General features: G+C 46.1%; 1 protein-coding gene and 1 long non-coding RNA gene across 4 annotated transcripts in view; one reads left to right on the top strand and one right to left on the bottom strand.

The window, feature by feature from the left end:
* LOC107054729 overlaps nt 1-5,385 on the bottom strand; it is a 32,791-nt gene extending 27,406 nt beyond the window's left edge. The window contains exons 1-2 of the long non-coding RNA XR_005840612.2: nt 5,216-5,385; nt 4,944-5,128 (exon numbers count right to left, since the gene is read on the bottom strand). This is a non-coding gene — a long non-coding RNA (uncharacterized LOC107054729). The remainder of the gene's footprint in view (nt 1-4,943; nt 5,129-5,215) is intronic.
* SHISA6 (shisa family member 6) overlaps nt 1-8,504 on the top strand; it is a 222,315-nt gene that overhangs the window by 78,436 nt on the left and 135,375 nt on the right. The window lies entirely within an intron of this gene.

The raw sequence follows: 8,504 nt of genomic DNA, 5'->3' as shown, positions 1-8,504 counted from the left end.
GCCCCTGACAAGAAGGAACCTGGAGCTTCCCACATTACAGTCAGCATTCGAGGTGGCAGGTGGATGTGTGCAGCAGCAGAACTCAGCTAACAAAGTGCTACTTGCCTGCATAATAAGATGGATGTAGGGATGGGTGGATGAACTGGCACTCTATCTCCCTGCAGCTTTATCTGCTGTGCTTGCTAATGGGAACACAAGAAACAGCAAATATCCCTTGAACAGACCTAGGAAAGGAACTGATGTACTCAGCTCTTACAGATCTCATAGGCACCTAAAATGCTCCAGAGATCACAGAATCTGCACTTCATAGCAGCTTTTGCTCCGGGAGAGCTTGGATAGAACCCAATGGCATGTGACTCTCCAATGCTGCAGTGTGAAGAAGCTCCTTCAGCAGGTCCAAACGAGAACGCACACGAGATCTCCTCAGATCTGCTTTGTCCACCAGTGCCATGAGCACCCATTTTCTGCATTTCACAGGGCTGCCAGGGAGTACTCAGTAACGTGCTGGCAGCATTGCAACAGTCCACACCTTCCTGTTTAGTTTCTTGTCTTTCACTTAGGGTGAATGCCTCAGTGAAAGCGCCCCAGATCCAAGAGAGTCATGTGGCTCTGGCTTTATTTGCTGTTATTGCTGCTTTCAAGTGGAAAATTGATATAATAGCAGTCCTTTCTCAACACACAGCAGTCTGCACATTTGTACAATGTTCTTTGAGGACGATCAGCATCCACTGGCATAGAAAAGTGACAGATGCTGTCTGCAAATAATGAGCTGAAGCCGTTTCCTTTGGAATGGAACTTAAGCAAAGTCCCTTTGAGTCTGAAAAGCCAGTGAGGTTCCCATGTGGCATCAGAAGCTGCTCGTAAGCCTCTGCTGGAACGGGCATATTCTGTTAGCTCATATGGCATAATTATGTGTTAACTCTGTTAACTCTTTCTCTTATACGTACTTCTCTGGAGAGATGAAATGACCAATTACTAAAAAGTTTACTGAGCCTTTTCTACCAGGGACAGGCAAGAAAAAGAATGAAGCTTATGTCTTCTTCTGTTCACCTCTGCAGTGATCCATGTGGCATCTGCACAAAGTGCAGCTATATGATGTATGACCTTGTGGTGGTACATTTATCACATATCTTTGTGATCCTCATCTTTGCTCTTTCCATCTCATATGATGACTGTTTTAACCATTTAACTAGGTCTTTCAGGAGTCTCACACTTATGAGGTTGAAAGAAGACCACTGAGATGTTTCCTCCTGAGCCACTGATCCTTGCTCCTGGCTTTGTGCTTTCATCTAATTCAGACGCAGTCATGTACAGGGGCAGCTTTTCCAGATGTATCTATCAGGTGTTCAGTCATCCCATCACCTCCTAGTGCTACAAGATGTAAATCCAGATTACTTCCCAGCCAGGCATTTTTAAAACGTTAGTGGAATAGAGGCCCAGTTTTCCTTTAATTATGCAAATCCACTTGGTTTCTATTGTAATGCATTCAGAGTTTCATAATTTGTATATTCCTGAATATAGAATAGTTCTGAATCCTGATACCAAAATAAAGTATTTTGCGTTTGAAACGTCAGCTCTTGAGATCTTATAAAGAGATATTCAGCTTTCGTTACTTTCCACGTTTATGTAGATAACTGAAACTAGCAAAGGTTACCAAATACATGGGGCTTCTTCACAGCAAAACTAGTTCTTGATTTACTATCAGTCTCATTAGACAGTTTAGAAAAGTCTATAAGAATTGATTTTCTTCTAGCATGGCCTGTTCTCTTGGGTTCCTTTACTCATGGAAGTTCAAGCAAATCCAGAACAGGATGCTGTAATTTACCTTACATTAGATGGTATGAATAATGGAAGTTGCGTTGCACAGCACATTAAATTGACACACAAATGTACCAAAACAATGAGGCACAATCCTTTAAGACATCAGGAGCAGAGCTAAGTCATGGCCTCAATCTTAATTCTTGGTTTCTTATTTCAGAAAGCACAATTTCCAAAACTTCATAAGGCATTTCTCCCAGGAGTCATTTTCTCTCTTTACCTGTTATGTCTCTGTGCCCTTCTTTCTGAGTGTCTATAAATGAAAGACATTTGGGCACATTTAGAAGTGCACAATGTTGTGACAAATTAATCAAGACCAATTATTGTTCATAGGTTCTACAGATGTAACATTTAAAAAAGAGAACGAAAGAAGGAGATCATGAAAATAATAATTTCCTCTGGACCTAATCCTACACATGACAACAGCACAGGGTTCGAGCAGTTGTAAAGAACAGAGACTTTTGTCTTATGAGGGGATGCAGAAGAGAGAAAGGCATTAGCAAACTACAGAACTGCCCTTCCTGTCTGCTGCCTCTCCTGACTTCCCTGCTCTCCTAAAATCCCCCATGGTTGCTGCTGAATGTATCTGTAGCACTGAGACTGCCCGCTGATAAATAACAAATCAAACACGATCTCTGCTCACAGAACATTCAGTTCACATGAGCTGCAGTTCTGCTGCATTTAAAATCTTCCAGCTCTGGACCTGAATTCTGAACATCCTTTTTATTCAGGCTTGGGGTTGGTTTGTTGTTTTTTTTTTTTTTTGTTTTTTGTTTTTTGAGCTTTGTGGTGTTCAGTGAACTGTACCCTGTGAGTCGGAAAACCCTGGTGTAGAAGGGATAATGATTTAGTGACAGGGAAGGACAAGAAGGCTGCAGAGTATGGAAGTTAAAAAGAAAATAGAACACAACACAACACAAAAACATTCCCAGATTGACACACCAGGCAAAGTACATCTTGCTGCCTTTACTGTCAGGTAGTTAGTTGCCTGAGTGGGTTAGACAGTCTGTATAATTAATAGGGGGAAAATGAGCATCTACAAGGAAAAATGAATCCTATCCTGGGACTAGAGCTGCTGGGGTGAAAACACAGTCTCAATGGAGGCAGGGCTGTAAGCAGTAAGGAATTGGCAAATAAATCCAAAAGCCAAAAAAACAGGAAGCAAGTGACCAGAACAGGATGTGGTTTCACCTGATATCACATAGAAATGCTAAGAAAGAACCTTGGTCTTCAAAACAGCATCCAGTTCTTTAAACACAAAGCCATCTTTATCTCCCTGCTATCTCTGCTATTATTCTCCTTCAATTTTTTTCTTTGCCACAAAAGAAAAAGACATCTCAAACCCCAGGCACTGTGAGGACAGAGAAGAGCATTCAAGAAAAGGGTATTTTGTGCCCACGGAATCAAACCATGCTTTCCAGTGCAGCTGCCTGAAGTCCTGAGGACCTGGACATGCAGGTCACACATTTTCCCCATCAGAAACCATATGAACCCATATGAGAACGGGATCAGGCTAATGCAGAGGCTCTGTTAACCCTTACTTTAGCAACAGAGAGGAGTAGAATCTTTGGTGAAGGGTACAAGGAGGGCATGGATAGTCAGCTCTGAGACATCCCTGCAGGTTGGAAGCCAGATCAAATGATCAAGGATGGGTCCCGAAGAAGACCTGCATCTGCAGTGGAAGGTCAAGGGAGGAGATGGAAGCTCTATGAAAGGCAGTTCAGGGGACAAGGGACAGGCCACAGCCATTGGCGTAGAGGATGAGATTATCTGCATTGTTTTATTTTTATCTCTATTTTTATGTTTCAAAAGAAAGGCTTGGGCATCCAGGCAGGAGCAGTGCTGTCATGGGAGCCATCCTTTTCCTTCTCTATCTCAGCAGTTTCAAAGATGAATGGGCCAAAAGGTATCTTGGGAAGATGGTTCCCATGGTGAACGCTTCTGGGCCCTCTCTGGGGCTCTCGGTGCACAGTCCTCCCTCCATGGGATGTGGCACTGAGTGCAGGGCCTGGTGCCAGTAGACCAAGGCCTCCTTCCTGCGGGGTCTTCAGGTGGCCATATCCTGCTGTGTCCCTCCCTTGTTCTGGTGCCTCTTGGGCTCTTGAATCAGATCCCAGAAGACAATCAGAATCAGAGAATCATAGAATAGCTTAGGTTGGAAGGGATCTCAAAGATTATTGAGCTCCAACCCTCCTGCTGTGTGCTGGTTGCCCCCTCCAACTCAGGCTGCCCAGGGCCCATCCATGTCCTTGGGCACTTCCATGGATGGGGCATCCGCACTTCTCTGGGTAGCAGTGCCAGGGCCTCACTGCCCTCTGAGTAAAGAATTTCATCCTAATACATAACCTCCATCTCCCCTCTTTTAGTTTAAAACCATTCCTCCTTGTTCTCTCACTATCAGACCACATAAAAATTCAGTCCCCCTCCTGTTTCTAAGCTCCCTTCAAGTTCTGGAGGACTGCAGTGAGGTGTCCCCAGGGCTAAACAAGCTCACTCCTTCAATCTGTTTTTATAAGGGAGGTGCTCCAGCCCTCTGAGCATCTTTGTGACCCTCCTCTGGACCCTCTACAACAGCTCATCTTTTGTGTCTTCGGGGCCCCAAGCCTGGGCACAGTGCTCCAGATGGAGCCTCATGAAGGCAGAGCAGAGGGGGACAGTCCTCTCCCTGCCCACTGCCAGTCCTCTGTTGATGCAGCCCAGGCTACTGTTGGCTTTCTGAGCTGCAAACACACAGTCAGTGCTCAGGGACAGTTGGAGGTCACCACCTCCTCAAGGCTTCCAGATTCCCAGGTTTGGGGAGGTGGATGGGGCATAGGCCTGAAGGATCCCCAAGGGCTGCTGGTTTTGGGAAGGAAGCTGGTAAGCATCCGATGTTCAAAGCGAGAGGATTTGGGCTGAGACAGGGAGCCGCATGAGGAGGCAGAGAAAATGGTGGAGGTCAAATCTCCTGTTGTCCCCAGCTCTCCACCCAGCATCCCTGCCCACGGCAGCCTCAGCACCACAGCGTGCCTGTGCGCTGCAGGCAGCCCCGTGCTGCTGCCTCCCCTGTCTGCCAGCCCTGCCTGTGCAGAGGCCTCGTTCTGCCTAATTGCATGGAGAAGAACGAACGTGAAACGCTGTCTTACCTTCAGCACCACCCGCCTCGGGAGTCGTGGATCAGAGCCCGAGGGAGGCAGAGGGTTGGGATGGTTGGGCCCTTCAGGCAGCTCTGCCGTCCTGATGCTCCCTGCAGCACTGCCACTGCTTCTCTGCCTCTGTGCAGCAGGTTGCAGGCACACAGCAAGCGCGTTTGCTGGACAGAGTCCACCATCTAGAAAACACGGTCACTGTGAGCAGCATCAGAGCAGCGCAGGTGACGCTGGGACAAGCAGGGCTTCTCCCTGGGAATAAAACCCACCCGGTCCAGGCTCCTCTGCTTGCTCCTCATTATGTCGTGTCTGACTGCAGCAAAGCCCTTGTAAGACTGCTGCCAGAACAGCTGGTTGCCAGCGATGTACGGAGTGATCGATATGTTTGGCTTTTCATGTTCATCCATCGTGTGAATCTGCTTTCATGCTTTCATTATGTGAAAGAGGTTTGAAGACAGCTCTGAACTTTGCTCTCATGCCATTTACTGCCTTTGGCCTGAATCCAGAGTCCATGCAGCTCCCTGCTGCTCACCTGGCTCTCTGCAAAGCAGGGTTAATTATTCCTCCTCCTCTCCATCACCAAAAAATAAATAAAAGTGCCGGTTTTAGAATCTGAAAAATCTGCCCAGTGCAGCCGGGCACGCTCCTCCACAGACAGACAAGGCTCTGGAGTGAAAGCCAGAGGAAAAACAGAGCTCCCAGTTTGTTTACTACCTCCTGGCACACATCCATGCCCAGCGTTTTATATAGCACTTCCCCAGCTTTGCAGCCTGGAGAACAAGCCGCAGCATTGCCCGAGCTATCAACACACCGATAGCGACCAGCAGCATTCCTTGCTGCTCCTCCGACAGCGCACCCAGGTCCCTGCTGTGCCGAGATTGGTGTGTGTGTGCATGCTGCAAAGGCAATTTGCAATCTGTAAATAGAGGTCTGTGAGCGTGTGTGCGTGTGTGGCGGTGGGAACAAGGGATTTTGACACAAGCTGCATTGCAAAAAGCTTTGTGGTGGGTTTCTGAGTTGTCATGGGGGGGGGAAACTGATGGTAGAGGGATGTTTCTGAGCAGGGAAATTTGAGGAGGTTAGTGTGTATTGGAAGGAGGGAAAGGCTGATCTGGAGGTGCTGGCAGACAGGAGAAGTCCTTTTAGGTGTAGCCTAAGGCTGCAGCAAGTTGCATTTTAGTAAAAGCCTTCAGTCCCTGGGATTAGGGGTTGGCCAATTGCAAATAGTTTTTCTTTAACTCTCTTCTCGTTGTGACAGAAGGGAAAACGTGATCTTAATGCTTTGTAACACCAGAATGCAATTCTGATAAGGTTTTAGAAGCAATGAAAAAAAAAAGAAAAAAGAAAAAAGAAAAAAAGAAAACACTTCTGAATTCAAGTCATTTTTCACCAAGGACTTGATGCCAACCTTCTCCAAGGGCTGGAAGACCAGCCTCCATTCAGCTGCTGGATGAGGCTTCCAGGCTTTCCACCATGTCCCTGTCGAAGCTTTAGCCCCCAAGGTTTTTCCTGCAGTGCAGGAGCCTGCTTTCCTCTTGGTATCATTAGAGGCATAATGGAACTCCACAGTGACCTCCTCTCCAGCTCCCTGTGCTCTGATCTCTGGGCTCCCCAGTGTCCGTTCTACCTGCGGGGATGCAAAAAGGGTCGGTGCCATTAGTAGGTGACAATCGCAATTGGCAAATGGTCCCCACTTCTGTGCCACATTCCCCAGACAGGCGTGATGAGTGGGAGTTATTTTTCTATCACTTGCATTAATTATTTTCAGTCAAGATGGCAAAATCACTGTATTTTATGGTGGACTTTTTAATTGGGTTGTGATTGAGGTTAACAACTTAACATTTAAATCAGTTACCATAATAAGCGGAGTAAAGAGTCAGGGGGCTAGAAGGAAACAAAGCTAATTAAAATAATCAGCTTGACTTTGATGGGAACTGGCCTGAATCCTGCAGCACGTGTCGAGGCTCCATGTTGTAAGCACTATCCCTGGCTGCGGGTGTGTGTTGCATTAGTGGGAATGGTGACAGCCCTGTGCAGGAAGGGGCATCCACATGTCAGCTTGCTTCTTGCAGTGCTTGTGTTCCCTCGCCTTTCTGTCTTTACCGGGAGCAAGGAGAAAAAATATCCTTGAAGCCTTTCTTATAGAGTCTCAGGAGGCATCCAAGTGTGTTGTGTGCTGGATGCTCAGAGCAGCCTCCAGCCAAGTTAAGAGGTCAAGTGTGGCTCAAGACCATCCACTCTGTTGCCTTTGGGATGACTTACAAGTAGCCCAGAGGAGAAACAGCAGATGGATGGGCCTGAGTGCCCTGTGATTGGCACATCTGCTTCCATCCGTCCTGCCTGGCATTGAACACATCTGGCAGATATTGGGCAAATGCTGAGGCTAAGGGGGGTTGTGAGATACGCCCCACTGTAGAAGGACAGTAAGATCTGCTGTGTTTGAGTCACTGTGAAGATGTGCCATAGGGTCTTGGCTTTCAGAGGACTCCAGGTAGAGGGTGGGCTCAGCTCTTAGTGGACATGCAACAGTATCCTGCCCATCAGCTGCTACAGCATCCAGCAAGGGTTTGCTTGGGTGACCTTGACAGTCACTGTGAGGACAGTGCATGGCATCCTTAAGAACTTGTGAAAGACATGGATGTATTTGTAAGTAATGTCCTAATTTGAAAGGATACCAACTTCTCTCAGGTGTAAGTAGTTATTAATTACAATGCAACAGGAAAACTCATTAGAGAATAGAATCAAACTTTCAATTAATGTCATTTTCATCTGGGAAGATTAGATTAAGGCTTTTTTTTTTTCTTTTTTGCTTTTAACAAGGATCGGGAAACATTTGCTAATTTCCAACTATTAAAGGTGCTTCCATAAAAAAATGTGATCTTCCATTTGCATATAAGAAGACATTTTCTGTATTCACTCTGACTCTGAGCTGCCCAATCTGTACCAGTAAATTGAGCTGAAGGCTGCCTGCACATTTAAATAGAAGTCTTTTCTTATGCAGAAAAGCAACACGGTTTACCAGTCCCTTGGTGAACATCTAGCATTATTTCTAGGGTTTATTTAACCTAGTCTCTAATATCAGGCTCTGCATGAGTTGTAGCAGTGTGGTTGAGCAAAAAGCCAAGCGTTGTCTCTTGCTGGCTGTTACACAAACATTTCTTTCAGTCTCTTTTTGAAACGCTCACTTCACTTCTTATTTTCAGTCTTTTGCTTTCAATTTCGGTTTCGGTTTCAAAGTAAAAGCTTCTTACAAAATAAAAGAGTTTTCAGATGCCAGGCATGAATTCCATATCATCGAAAATTAAATGAATTAGTCACTTCCAGACTCGCTTGGTGATAGGCTTGGTTTTCTCTGTGATCTGTGGACATGATTTTCAGGCTTGCAATTTGGTTCTGTTCTGTTGTATATCTAAGAGGACCATCCCATCATGTCCCTCATTGGCATGACCCAGGAAGCCCAATCTTCATCTGCAAAGGACAAACCCAGTAATGTTCTGTGTCCCTGTGCAAGCTCTGAATGGGTGTTTTTGGTTGTATCAATGTTCTTCTGATGAATCA

This window comes from Gallus gallus, chromosome 18, assembly GCF_016699485.2.
Source record: "Gallus gallus isolate bGalGal1 chromosome 18, bGalGal1.mat.broiler.GRCg7b, whole genome shotgun sequence".
In the NCBI taxonomy this organism is placed as follows: domain Eukaryota; kingdom Metazoa; phylum Chordata; class Aves; order Galliformes; family Phasianidae; genus Gallus; species Gallus gallus.
This window is presented reverse-complemented; position numbering and strand designations above follow the sequence as displayed.